Below are 13,741 nucleotides of genomic sequence, written 5' to 3'. Positions count from 1 at the left end.
ACAAAACTCTCACTGTTTAGGGCAGTAGGATTACAAAATTCTCAGATTATTTTTTGATATTTAAGAAAGTTCCAAGAAACCTCCAGGAACTCCACAGAGCTCTCTATTGTTTTTCAACTAGTCCCGGTGAGAAAAAAATGGAAGAATAAGAATTCAGAAACAGAGGATTCTACTGCAAATGTGAATATAATTCTAGTTGGCTTTGGGTGGCTGGCCTGCACAGTTAGATGCATGTCTGAAGGAAAAAATGCAAACAGTGAAGACCATTTACGCAAAGTAGATTAGGATAAACAGGAAAATGAATTTCATGAATGGCAATTTATGGCAACCTGGCCTTCAAATGCAAGCAGCCTCTTAAATTACATCTGGTATCATTCAAAAATAGCTCTCTTTATATATATATATGCACATACATAGATTAAATATATATATGTATTCAAAAAAATCTTGCAAAATACCTCATAAAATTGGATAAAGTACACAGGCAGTCTACTGGTTTAGCACAGACAAGTGATTCTATTAGCCAAGTAAAAGAGGTTCATGTGCTGAGGTCTTTTGAGTAGTGCTCTTCATAGTTTCCAAGGAAAAAATGTTTATCAGGTCTATCAGAACAGCTCAGAGTTAAAAACAAAACTGGGAATATAAAGCATCAGATTTTCAACATCTCTCAAATAATACAACATTTTCAAAACTTTGGAACAAGATTCGCTGTCAGTTTTGTGCGACAGACTGTATTGACGGCAATACAGTCTCCCCTGAGTTCGAATGCACAGAAAGCAGGAAAAGGCATCGCACCGAAGGAAGTCTCCCTTGTCACATCCACCTCCTCAATTTAAAGGACTTCCTCCCAGATACTTCTTCAGAAACAAATTATTTTATTTGCTTATTTCTGACAAGAATCCAGCTGCAAGCACAGAAGGGTCCAGCAGTTTTTCAGTGCTGGAACGAGGGTCATTTCTTGTGCACTTCAACCGCAGTAGTATAGAGACATTTTTATCATTTCAGCTCTGCCATATAATCCAGTGCCTTTACTGAGTATTTATGAAGACCATTGCTACTATGTTGCCATCTATGAGAAAAATCAGTTAATGTGGCATTCAAGAAGCTTGTTTTGTCTGTTTAAATGAAAAGTAATTGACTACCCATTTTTTAATCATGTTTTGGAACAAACCCCATGTAATGTATCGCAGAAGCGGAAAGTAGAATTACACTACTGCTGATTTCACATGGATTTGATTAAATCCTAATTCCTTGGCTTTAAACAGTGAAGTGTTGACTCTTCAGTAGGCTCTTTCCTCTTCTCTCAAAGAATTGAACAAGTATAGCCTGGAAGTAAGTTGCTAAATTTTGCTTTGTAGCCAAGGGGGTCAGTAGTTTTCAGATGTTTAGGAAATGGTTTAAAACCTTGGTGGTAGAGGTGCCCTGTCACCCAGTTTTCAACGAAAAACCTTCTGTTGATCGAAAGATTGTCGGCGTAGTTCAGCATTGTGAATGGAACCATGCTGGGGTTGAACACAGGCCTGCATCTTCCTACCAGAAAGATTCCCAAGTCCTGCACAATTCTGCATCGTCCAGAGCGAGCTTTCCCGCAGCCATTCCTGAGCTGTCTTTGCAAAGGGATGCGCTTGCTGAGAAGGGCAACCCGGGTCACCCATTGCTCTTTTGTAGGGTGTGGACCAATGTAGCCAAACCACATAAAGAGAGCAGGAGTACATGTATTCGAAACTTAGGAGGCTGTAGCTGAACTTAAACTGCTATCTATTAGGATGTATACAATTATGTGAACACTATTTTTTGGACAGTGTGAAAATGAAAATGTTGTGTATAAACCAGAAGTTGTTTATCAGCAAAAATATCAAGTTCCTTGGGATAGCATAGAAATAAAAAGGTATGTCAAAAAAAAAAAAAGAAAGAAAAAGAAAAGAAGAGCTAAACACGAATTTTCTTGGAGGAAGTTTTACCTGGGTTTTTTAGTGCTCCCACCACTTTGCTGGAGGATTTGTAAAATATCTTCCACATACCTCGGTATAGCTCTGCTGAGGCTGACTGAAAAACTGAAAAGACGATTATTTTAAAATACACATTGACAGCACATAACTGAGTTCTCATAGCTATAAAAAATGAATCATTCTTTGGTTCTGATATTTTGTAGTTACCCTCCAGAAATAAATTTTGCTGGTAAATCAAGCAAAAAGACTTGTCTCAAAGATGGCTCTCTTAATTTTCAGACATCACATTACAGGAGGCAAGCACCCAGAGTAGGAAAGCAGCCTGGAATCTATCCATGTAATACACTCTAATTATAACTTGTGTGTCATCTTTCCAATAGACCATGTGTTTACAAGACACTGTCACTGACTTTTGACATATGTGAGAGCAATTGGGTTGAACAGTGTTTTTAAACTATGGGAACTTGAGAGTGTCTTTTTCTATTTATGTTTTTACTTCTCAGTATGGTGCGTACCGTCATTTGCTGTAGACCTCTAACATGGGTGAGTAGTCTAGTTTTCCTTGGTAGTCAGCAGAGAGTTGACCTCTGGAGGCCATTTCAGAGTACTTAAATTCATCTTTGTCTGTTGTTTACTTATGGAGCTTAGATTCCCTAGTGAAGGCACATAAATTAGGTCGTTTCTGAGCATTAAAAAAATGCTGCACCATTAAAATTTCAATAGTCTCTATTGATCTTATAAGTAAGTGCAGATCTGGGTCAGAATTTGCTTTTAATCTTTTTATGTCAAGGTAAGCAAGCCAGCAAGAACTTTTAAGCAGCTTTACCTGGTCACTGTATTTTTAATGACTGATTCACATAAAATGAATAGAATGAGTGACAGAACATAGCCTTATACATGCAAATGTACTTTATCAGAATACCCCCATTCATATAAATTACTGGGAAGCACTTTTACATATCTCTCTTGAAAATGTTTGCTTTTCTAACCCATTTTACTTGTTAGATTGACTCATATGAGTAATGAGGTGATGTATAAAGAATGGCATCCTTTGCTGCCGGTTTTGCCCTTTGTTCGGATCCAAAGCATGCCTATCACGGGTCCGTATTTAAATTCCTTGAGAAGGAAAGCCAACATGATGTGAGAATTTGGAAGAATCGTATGAAAGAGAACCTTGTGAATACCAGACTAGGTGCCTGAACTGATCACATTTTGGTTCCCAAGTCTTGAATTTTTAAAACTAAAGTAATAAAAATGCAGAATTGCTTTATTAATTAATAGGAAAATTACATAGATGATGTCTAGCCTGGTGAGCAGCTGCCAAGTAAGGTGAGTACTCTGTGAAATTTTCACTCGGTGATTGAGTTCTGGGTAGGAGTCTTCGCAAAGCAGCCAGACCTCCGTGGTTGTTGGTTCCTCAGATTTATTTTTGAAAGGTTGTTTTCATATTAATTTGATTTTATACTGTCTAGCACCTTATACTTACTAACATTTTTCTGTCATTGTGCTTAAGGTGATCTGAAACACTTCCATTTCCTGGACTGAAAAATAAGGGGACATGTGTGCGGGCGTGCACACGTGTGCGGGCGTGCACACGTGTGCACGCACACACACACAGAGAAACAGCTCTCCATCCCCCAAAAGCTAGCAAGGAAAATAACTATATGAAACCAGAAGTTTCAAAGTTTAGGTAGAGAATCACAGAACTGATTTGACACATCATATTTAGATTCTTTAAATGTTCTCTAAGATTAAAAGTGGGGTTTTTAATCAACATTCTCTGAGAACTATGGACTAAGCAAAAGGCAAATAAAATTGGATGTTTTCAAAGAAGCAGTACTTCAATAATAATGATGAAATTCCTGCTGCTCCATGACACTGAGAGGACTGTACCTTATCTTTCCACAGCGATTGCCTGCAATACACTGACCTAGAAGGTCCTTTCTAGACCTGAATTCCTTTATATAGCTGACAAAGAAATTAATTTGAAACATTTTCAATTCTGTTAATTATTTCTAAGCATCTTTACAGCATTTGTACGATGCATGTGAAGAAAAGAGAGAAAATATTTGGCATTTTTTAAAAAACAGACCCACAGTGGCAGCTGATTATTAATTTTCAGAGAAGAAGTAAGCTTATTGCAAGCCATTATGAGTTCCAAGTAAATAGTATCTGGGTTTATTGTGATATCTATATTTTATGTAATTAATAAAGTTCAATATGAAAGGCCCTGCTTTTAATAACTCATTAAGTGAATCTAGCAATGCAAGAAGCTAAACATCATTATTTCCCACTGAGATGTATTTCTTTAGCACAGACTCTTAAGCAAATTTCAGGGATGATTAATAGGGGGACTCAGGCAAGCACTGCTCAAATCTGTTTTTCTTATGAATTCCCTTCTAAACACCACTTCAAATCTCCAAGATTACTATTATGAAACTGCTTTTTTTATGAAAGACTAGAATGGGCTAAGACAACTATCTGATTATTATTATTTTTTACACGTCAAATAATAGTGTCATCAACTGAATAAGGATGCAAGTTTCCAAATTTCATTTCACTGTTTCTCATTACTCTCAGTAAAAGAGACACAGGGGCAGGTCCACTGCCAAGTTTAATGCTCATTACCCTGAGCAAACCCACTCAGGAGGGATATTCAGGCTAATGAAATGTCAGCTGTAAACAGCTGCTGTTTAAGTGACTGACTTAATACTGGTTCACAGCAAGCACAGCAACAAAACCTGTTGCAATTATTCTACTTAGTACAAAACATACCCATGTTTATGCTAAGGGACCTAACTTCGGCCCAAATTCAACAAATTATTTAACCTGTGATTCAGACTAATTACTGCTCTAAAAAGATGATTTTCATCCTGCCTTCAGGCAAGAGTGGCATTTTGGCTGTGTTATGGGACCAAGTAGCACGGCACAAGGGGAGCCGGTCAGTCGAACCAGTTAATGCCGGAGACCCAAACTCCACAATACACACATTTCCAGCGGTTTTACCCTGACCCCACTTCAGTCTGGTTGAGGCACTGAATATCCATCTGCTGCCACAGCACACGGTGTGTACTCTGGAGCCTATCATATCCCCAACTCAGCTTCAGCTGGAAGGCAGCCCCCAGGCTCACCCTGAGTGGGGAGAACCAAAGTACAGGAACGAGGGTCAGCCGGGGATTTGCTTCAAAAACACACTCCTGATCAAAATTAATACGCTAATGTAGATACAGCCTAAGTGAACCCCTGGGTTTCCTTGCATTCAGCCTTACTTTATGTGTTTTCTACATCCTTCACTGCTGTCCTCAATATGAATTTAGGCAGGAATTATTGGGAGTAAATCTCCAGAGCCTAATTTATGCAGGCTTAAATCTGTGGCTGAACTACGCCCGTAACTTTAGGGCAAATAACCTTAGCCAAAACTATTTGGATACCTTACATTCCACTACTACAGGGATTGTTCTTTGCACATAATTCTTTATCCAGTTTCTTATTTCATTTAAACTCACTGGTTTGCCCTTCCAACAGATTAGCTCCTCGTTGTCGTTCAAGGGAATATTAGCCTTTAAAATAAATACAAAAGACAATCTATTGTGCAGGGATTTTAACAATTCTGTATGGACCTGTACTGCTCAGTATTTAATGGACTCTATTGCTAAGGTCTGCCGGAGTTGAAACTAATTCTTTCTTAGCAAATTTGAATCCAGACGTCTCAGAGCAAAATATGGTTCTATAGTATGGCCAGCATGGAAAGAAGGCAATGTTTAGTCCTTAAAAAAGACATTTAAATATAGGAGAAGCCATTCAGTGATTGTCTGCCTTTGCATTTATGGTGAAAAACAACAGACCTTCCCCCATGTTGATTAATGATAATTAATTGAGCAATGTCATTTTATCCTTCAAGTATTTTCGTACTGGCCTGAACCTGACTGAGTTCAGTATCGTTTAGCTTTGCTTTATCCAAAAATTGAATCATGTTCTTAGATGAAAATGCACAGAATCAGGAGATGGCCAAAGTAAGACATATTAATTGTGGGGTATTTCTTAGACTATTAGTGTTAATTCTAATAACCTTTGTGAACAAAAATGTTTTTGAAACTATTCTTTGCACGGTTTGTGATGAGAATGAATGTTTCTAACACAAATTTTAGTGCCCAGTTTGGCATTTGACTCAGTAGATTGGCATTGCTCTGAAAGTAGAATTTGACTCATTACCTGAAACTGTTTGAGATACTGTCAAGTTTTGCATTAACTACAGCATTTTGGCAATTTCCATGACACCTTGTATTTCCGTGCATTTTGTGTATAGCCTCGATGAGAGACACAATGTTAAGGGGGAATGCAGGCATAAGGATGCTCCTCTTGAAACAGCAGATGTCTAATGAACTAACCCATGGACCAGGGCTGGTCCTGACTCCTTGGTGTGAACTGCTGCATACGTAGCCCACAGGCAAAGCACAGGTTGGATCTTTATGAACCACTATTATATCTCAGCCAGCCGCTGATGCGGAAGCAGGTGGGTTCTTCAAATGGAAAGGATCTTGTTCTGAAAGCACGTGGATTTGATCCTGATCACGACGGTTTTAAGTAGTGTGAAGAACCCAAAGCGTGGATGTCGCTGTGACTGCTGTTATGCCTCTTAACTAAGCTTCTTGTGCCTCTAGCGCTGCAGCTCGCAGCCTGATTTCATCTGCTGCTGTTACAGATCTTACTCCTGCCTGTTCATACACCCCTGCATTACACCAAATAATTAATACCAGTAAAGTGTTTAATATCATTATAGGGTCAATAATTTTAAGAAACTTCCCTTGTCTTTTGAGAGTTCTTGCTGCTTTTTCATCAAATTTAATGTTGCCTTTGAAATCATAATCAATGATGCTTCTTTTCCAACATAAACATAATCTCCTTTGAGTAATCAGTGATTAGAAAAACTTTGTCCCAGCGAAGCAGTGTAGCAATGTTATTTATATGAGTAAAAGAAATCCCTGCAGAAACAGATATTTATAGAAATATTACCCTAAAATCAGAATTTTCTCAGGAAATGACATGTCATTACACTATGTCTTTCTTGATCAACATGTCCTGAGTTTGAGCATAAAGATGGCAGCTCAAGTATTAAAATCAGTCACTACAAATCTATCAGCTTTACCAGTCCTACAAAACATCATCCCTGTCTAGTATTATTTAGGCTTATTTGCAGAAAAACTGGAAACCAGTTTTGGTTTATCAAATTTGGTTTATCAAAACCAAATTTGGCATTTGATTCTCTTTCCAAGCAACTTGATGGAAAATTTTCCCTTTGACTTGAATACTGCAGAATCAAATTACTTTTCTTTTTTGTAATACCGATGGCTTATTTACACAGGCAGTATCTCCAGTGTAGACCTTACAAAAAAGGTTCAGGATAACTGATAAACTGGAGATCACTCCATTAAATGAAGTTCTGTCCATTTTCCCTGAAAATTACTTTTGGGGTGCTATTTCTTTCCTTACAGGTGTATTTTCTGTTGCTTGTATGGTCCTTGAGTTAAAATTTAACTGAGGTTTATTCTATCACCATTTCATGTTCGTGTTTGAAGAGCTTAATGAAATGTCGCAAGACTGCCTTATTAAAGGGATTTGTGTTGGACTAAATTTGTAAATCAACCCTAAAGTTTCCCTATGTTGAAAGATTTTCAGGCGTGGGTGCACAGCTGTCATCAGTGAGTTGTTCCCTGGTCTCTCCTGCTTCTAGTCACATTTCTATGCTCTGCTTTTTTCTTTTTCCCTTTTTTTTTCGCCCCTCTCTGGCAGGTCGTAACGTCATCTGCAATGCAGACAACTAATGCTCACTGCTGTAAGAACTGACCTCAGCCCAATCTTCATCTGTGAAGTGGGCCATAATGCCCTCGCTCTTCCAATCATGAAAGGCAACAAGCGCTCTTTTATAAATCTTCCCAAGCAGGCAAGAACTCCAGTTCCAGTGGTTTAACTGTCATTAGTGATAAAAGTGTACTGATTGAAAGGAAACTTTTTTTTTTTTGGTAGCAATAGCATGCTATTTATAGTAAATTGTCCGGAAGGAAAGGAAAAAGAAAATTAAAACCTTTTGACGTCAAGAGCTTGTCATTTAGCTTTAGACCTGAGAATGCTTTAACAAAATGTCTTCAAAGGTTTTGGTGGTACTACCACTTAAGCACATGATTAGCTATTCTGCTAGTTCTACAGAAATCAGTAAGATATCCTATGATACTCCTATCTAAAAGGAGCTATATAGCTAGCTACATGTACAGGTATTTTCCGCATGACTATCTGAGTAGCAATTGAGTATTTGCATTTCCTTTAAACATACGAAGTAATTAGATATTGTTTGATCACGGACACTTGTCAAAATGTTGGGAATATTAACAGTAATTTAAAGTTGAAGGATTTTTTCTGGTTTAGGACAAATAAAGCCCAGGAGAGTTTTTAGAACTGCTGATAAGAGGCAATTGTTCAGGAAGATCAAACAGCTGCATGTCTGAGTTGGAGCTCAGGGTTTCTATTCTTATCATTAATGGACTCACTTTCACTTTGTGGGAACAGATGAGGAAACTATTCTTTGTGCTTGCTTGTTTTTAGAGAAATGACAACTCACAAGCATCAGCAGGGAACTGATACGCAGTTCACTTCACCTGTTGCCGTCAGGTCCCGAAAGGAAAATTATATTGTGACCGTTTCCTGCATTGGGTATTCATACGTCTCTGGCCAGCAATGTATCTGAGTAACTGAAAAACTCCCCGGGAATTTACTAATGGCAAGGGAGGGAAAGAAAAATTCTGATTACTTCCTCAGTATAGCATTAAAAACTGCCATGGAAAGAACTGAGTCTACATCTCTCAGGCCTAGTCTTCCAGCTGTAAGCCTTTTCCCAGGGGTAGCTGGTTTCTTTTTCCGACTTACAAATATACCTAATCAAAGCTGAAGAATCAATCCAGCCTGCCCTGTTTAAGAAGACAATACAAGAGTCTTGTATTGTATTATAAGACAATGATACGAGAGTCTTACAGAGGATAGTGCTAATATGCGAAACAGTCCTTCTGTCCTCCAGTTTGAAAATCTAGTCAGGAACAGTGACTGCAAACAAAGGGAATTCCTGCTGTTTCCTCCTATTTTTTACCAAAAGTGCGGATACTCCAACCGCAGAGAAACGCTCGTTCCCTTCTGCTCCCGTGCCAATCCGCCATTCTCCAGGACTGGATCTTGTCACATCGTGAAACAACTTGTGAATCAGAGAGGCTGTGCCGTAACACAGTGAGCAGGAGGTTTAGCGGGCAGAAGCTCTGCTTCTTGCCCACAATTTTCGAGGCTTGTTTCAGTGCGTTACTCTTTATTCAGTACCTACTGTCACTCGGAGAAATTGCCAAAGAGACACTGTCACACAGGTTACACTGTATATTGTACCTTTACTGTACTTTTCAGAGGATAAGGTATAAACATTCAATCAGATGTTGGGAACTGAGGATATGGTATCACATAAAAAGCCAATTTTTACCTCTGCGAGGAAACAAGTACAATTCTGCTGATAAATTGCAGTCATACTTCCCATACCATGCAATCATAGCGAGTTTTATGGAGTCCAGCTATTGAGTAGCCATCAAAATGCCAGCACATCCACTCGTAAATCATTGAATGCTCTTGTGGGGTATTTTCACTGGATTAGCTACACCTACAATTAAAATAGTACTTGACCCGATGTTAAATTGGATTATATTCAAATTCTTAAAGCAATTATCTCAAATACCAATTTCATTGCATGAGCTAGCATGCAATTAAAAGATTACTTAATACCACATCCAGACTGCAATCCTAAGTGACTGAAACAAGAAAAACAAACATATTTTTGAACAACTTCTACAATTAATGATAATATAGTAAGAAAGTTAAAGAATTGTCATTTTCCTTAGAAGTATTTGAAGTTGATGAAGTAGGAAAACTTAGTTCACTTTATACTGTATAAAAATATGGAAAAGGGCAGCATTAATTTTATGAGGCAGTGTTAAAACTCAACTTGCTGGAAAGTGAACCCATGCCCTTACACAGGAGAATCTGGACATGCTGCCAGTGACATTGCTGAATTTTGCAGACAATCATCTTAAGAAATCATCTTTTAAAAGGAATATTCATTCCAAGCATAATCCCATGTTTCATCTATTACTATGAGAAAAAGGCTAAGAAAATTACGGTGGATCACTGCCATTTACATTTAGAAATGTAAATCCTACTTTACACATGCAGATCCTAACTGTTTTCAAAACACAGATGCCCACATACACCGACGAAAACTCAAGACTTCAGCTTCCAAATTTAGTACAGGTGTTTGGTTTAAGTGCTTCCAAAAGCCAAATTCTTTCTCTCTTTGTTCTGGTAAACATTTCAGTATTAGCAGCCATTTAAAATTGGTTACTCCAAACTTTATTTGCATAAATAAATGCATGTGACCCCAGCAAAATAAAGCAGCCTCTGCTTCCCATTTCAGCTAAAGAAGTTTATAAACTAGTAGGCTTTCAGTTTTTAACTTCTTCTATTAATGTATTTTCAGCAGTTCACAAAGCGCACGGTAAAATCAAAAAACATTTTGTTTTGTTTTAGCCAAGAATTTTAGGAGGCAGTTTTATTTATATATTCCAGTATGTATTTGCTTTTTTTGTAATAACATCATGTTGTTTAGTCATGGTCCAGCCTAGAATCCACTATGATCCTGAGATCTTTTTCTGCAGCACCAGTGCCTGGCCTGTTGTTCCTCACCCGGACGTGTGTAGGTGCTATCCTGCCACAAAGGAAGCGGCATTGGTGCTCAGTTTTTCTCAGATCCTTTTGATTTCTAAGCCTGCGCTTGAACGTGTTGACAATAGCGGTGTCTGCAAATTCACTGAGTGTAGTCTTTACCCTACGATCCAGATAACTGCTGAAATTACTGAAAAGGACATGGCTGAACTAAAACTTTTTGCAGTTACCCCATTCAATACATTAGTTGGTTTTGACATTGAACCATTGTTAAACTGGAAAACTACATTCAGAAAGAAGTTTTCACCTACGGATGTTGTAATTTCATTTCTACGGCTATGCTACCTTAGGTTCTCCCGTTACCATTGTATTATCAAAGGGGTATCGCCGGTACCAAAAGAAGAAAACACATTTTTGAGTTTTTAAATCCAATGCCTTTACCTTGTTGTATATGTTGAATTAAAGACAGCCCTTATGAGAAGTTAGGGCAATTTATCAATTTTTAAAAGGAAGCACTTTAGCTACTGTGTACACAAAGCACCACTAACTATTTAATTAAAAAAAAATAAATCTATAGATGTGGTTTAAAGAAATGAGGATGCATCATTTAATCTTCATTGCCCTCTTGCAGGATTTCAGTTAGGAAATTGTTCAGCCATACAGATTTCATTACTGAAATCAATGGAAACATCAGTTTGTGTAAAAGCTTCTTGCATAGGAACAAAAAGGCAAGATGAGCTTTCCTTTTTTTATTTTTTTAAAACACTATTTTTGCTTTGTCACTTGTCTACATTGTTTTCTCTCTACAGGCTCACCAGGCTCCCTCTGGTGGTTACCTAACAAAAACATTGCTTCACTTAGGGCCACATACAAAACTGCAATTTAAAGACTGATTTCATTAGCATTTCTTGCTCTAATAATAATTAAGAAACTATAAATTTATTAAAGTGTAAGGCTTTGTGTAGCCTACTGTTGTGTAATCTAGATCATAATATGCTTTCTGAGCTAAAAATATTTGAAAAATCTATTAGGATTTTTTTTTCTCAAGTTCTTTTGGGGTTTGGAAAGTGAGAAATAGATGATACAACTAACCAGTAGGTTAATATCCCATAATATCCACGTTAATGATCCAAATGGAACATCTACATCCATAATTTCAGTTAAGTGACTTTTAATATCTCTCTTTACTCAGGCAAAATTCTCCAACATTGTGGATGTGTCATACTCTCTCTCAGCTGACAATCTCTTCTCCTACCTCAAGCGTGGATGTAGATTTTCTCTTGATCCCAGGGCTGTTGCAAACTAGCATGGGAGAATTTCTGACTGAAATCTCAGTAGATATGGCCCTCTTTTGAGCTGATAGCCAGCCAATTTTAACATTACTATTTATTTTTAAAAGACTTTTAAAAATCTTTCCATAATCAATATCATGAAAAGTCACCTCTAAAGGCACAAGAAAAACAAGCTATCTATTTTTTAGAGTATCAGTATTAATAATTTTTATATGGTAATTCTTTTTATTAAGACAGAATGATTTGAAATATGAAAAAAACACACAAAATTTTGCACAAGGCAGCCCCAGATCACAGGTCATATGCTTGACAAGTCTATTTTACCTGCATCACCTTTGCAGATGAACAGAATTAAGACTAAATAATTTCTTGCTGAGATCAAGCTTCTGACACTTCTTGCCTCTTCAGAACTTCTTACAGTTAAAATACCTGTATTTCATTTCCAAGAAACAGCTAAGTACAGAGATAATGAAAAATAGAAATTGTGTGATAAATACGTATTTCTTTATGATCATTCTAAGTGATAAATACTTACATTATGAATGTAGTAATGTAGAAACTTCTTGTTCTTCTTGTGTTTACACTTCTTATCTTGTATATGGAGTATCAGAAGGACTTATATCTCAGCCAGAAATGTGCAAAAAGTAAAAAACTTTCACTCTTGCTGGATCTGAGCATAGTTAGGGCACAGGAAAATGTTCAAGACTATTCTCTCCTATCTGCTCTGCATCTCTTCTATCTTTCAAGACTTTTTAGTCAATGTTAATGTTTTATTGATTAATATCCCTACGATACTCTTTCTTCAGCTCATTACTCTAGGAAAAAAACCTCCAGAGAGTCTCATAACCATGTGCCTGGCTGCATATATAAAATCTTTTTATTAAATTATATTTATACATAGATAGATGGATGGATGGATGGGTATATAGATAGGTAGATAGATAGATAAAATAGGTAAATAGATGAATTTACACATGCACATATGTATACTTGGTACCTACTTCATGGCAGCCGCTGTATGAAAAGGCTGGGAAGCACAGTACCTGCCGATGACTGTTCGTTCATGGGAAATGCCAACATGCCTGAGTTGATCAAATGCTGAGAACACGATGTATTATTAAAATTATCAAAGTTCTCCATAGTCTGTAACTCAAGTGGGCTCTTAAAGTATCCACATCCTTTTTAAGCCATCCTCACACATTTCACAGTAGTTTGTCGTCAACGCTAAGAAGCTATCTGCTCTCCAAAGCATCCAGGAAAAAAAAAATGGTCTCAGGTAAATTAGGACTTTGTTAGAACCAACCTGTGGAGCACCTATGGGCAGCTCAATACATCACTGCTAACGGTGCGTCACTGTCCAGGTATACGATTTGCTGATGTACAGTCTCCCTCTCTGATGTTTACGATGGCCAATCAAGGTTGTGTGTATGGGCACAAAACTGTGTTTTACTGAAAGAAACTTACGAATGTAATTTCTCTGACTTAGTGACTATATAAAATGCGCTCAGAGAATTTCTGCTTCATTTTAAGTCCTTAGCAACAGTACGTTGTTCTCTACTTTCCATAAATATAGCCAAACTGTTGCAGAAAATATGTAACGTATTACACAAATTTCAACATGAAATCTTTCTGTTTTAGAGATGACTAATGAATACAAAAATAAACTATTTATATGACCGTTAAGTCAATGTAAGCAGCCATGAGTTAGTTTGGTATTGGTTGATCCAAGTCAGTATATATTAGGTTGGCCACTGTTTT

Source organism: Aptenodytes forsteri, unplaced genomic scaffold, assembly GCF_000699145.1.
Source record: "Aptenodytes forsteri isolate BGI_AS27 unplaced genomic scaffold, ASM69914v1 Scaffold97, whole genome shotgun sequence".
NCBI classification, from domain to species: domain Eukaryota; kingdom Metazoa; phylum Chordata; class Aves; order Sphenisciformes; family Spheniscidae; genus Aptenodytes; species Aptenodytes forsteri.
The sequence above is the reverse complement of the archived record's forward strand: the minus strand, read 5'-3'. Positions refer to the sequence as shown.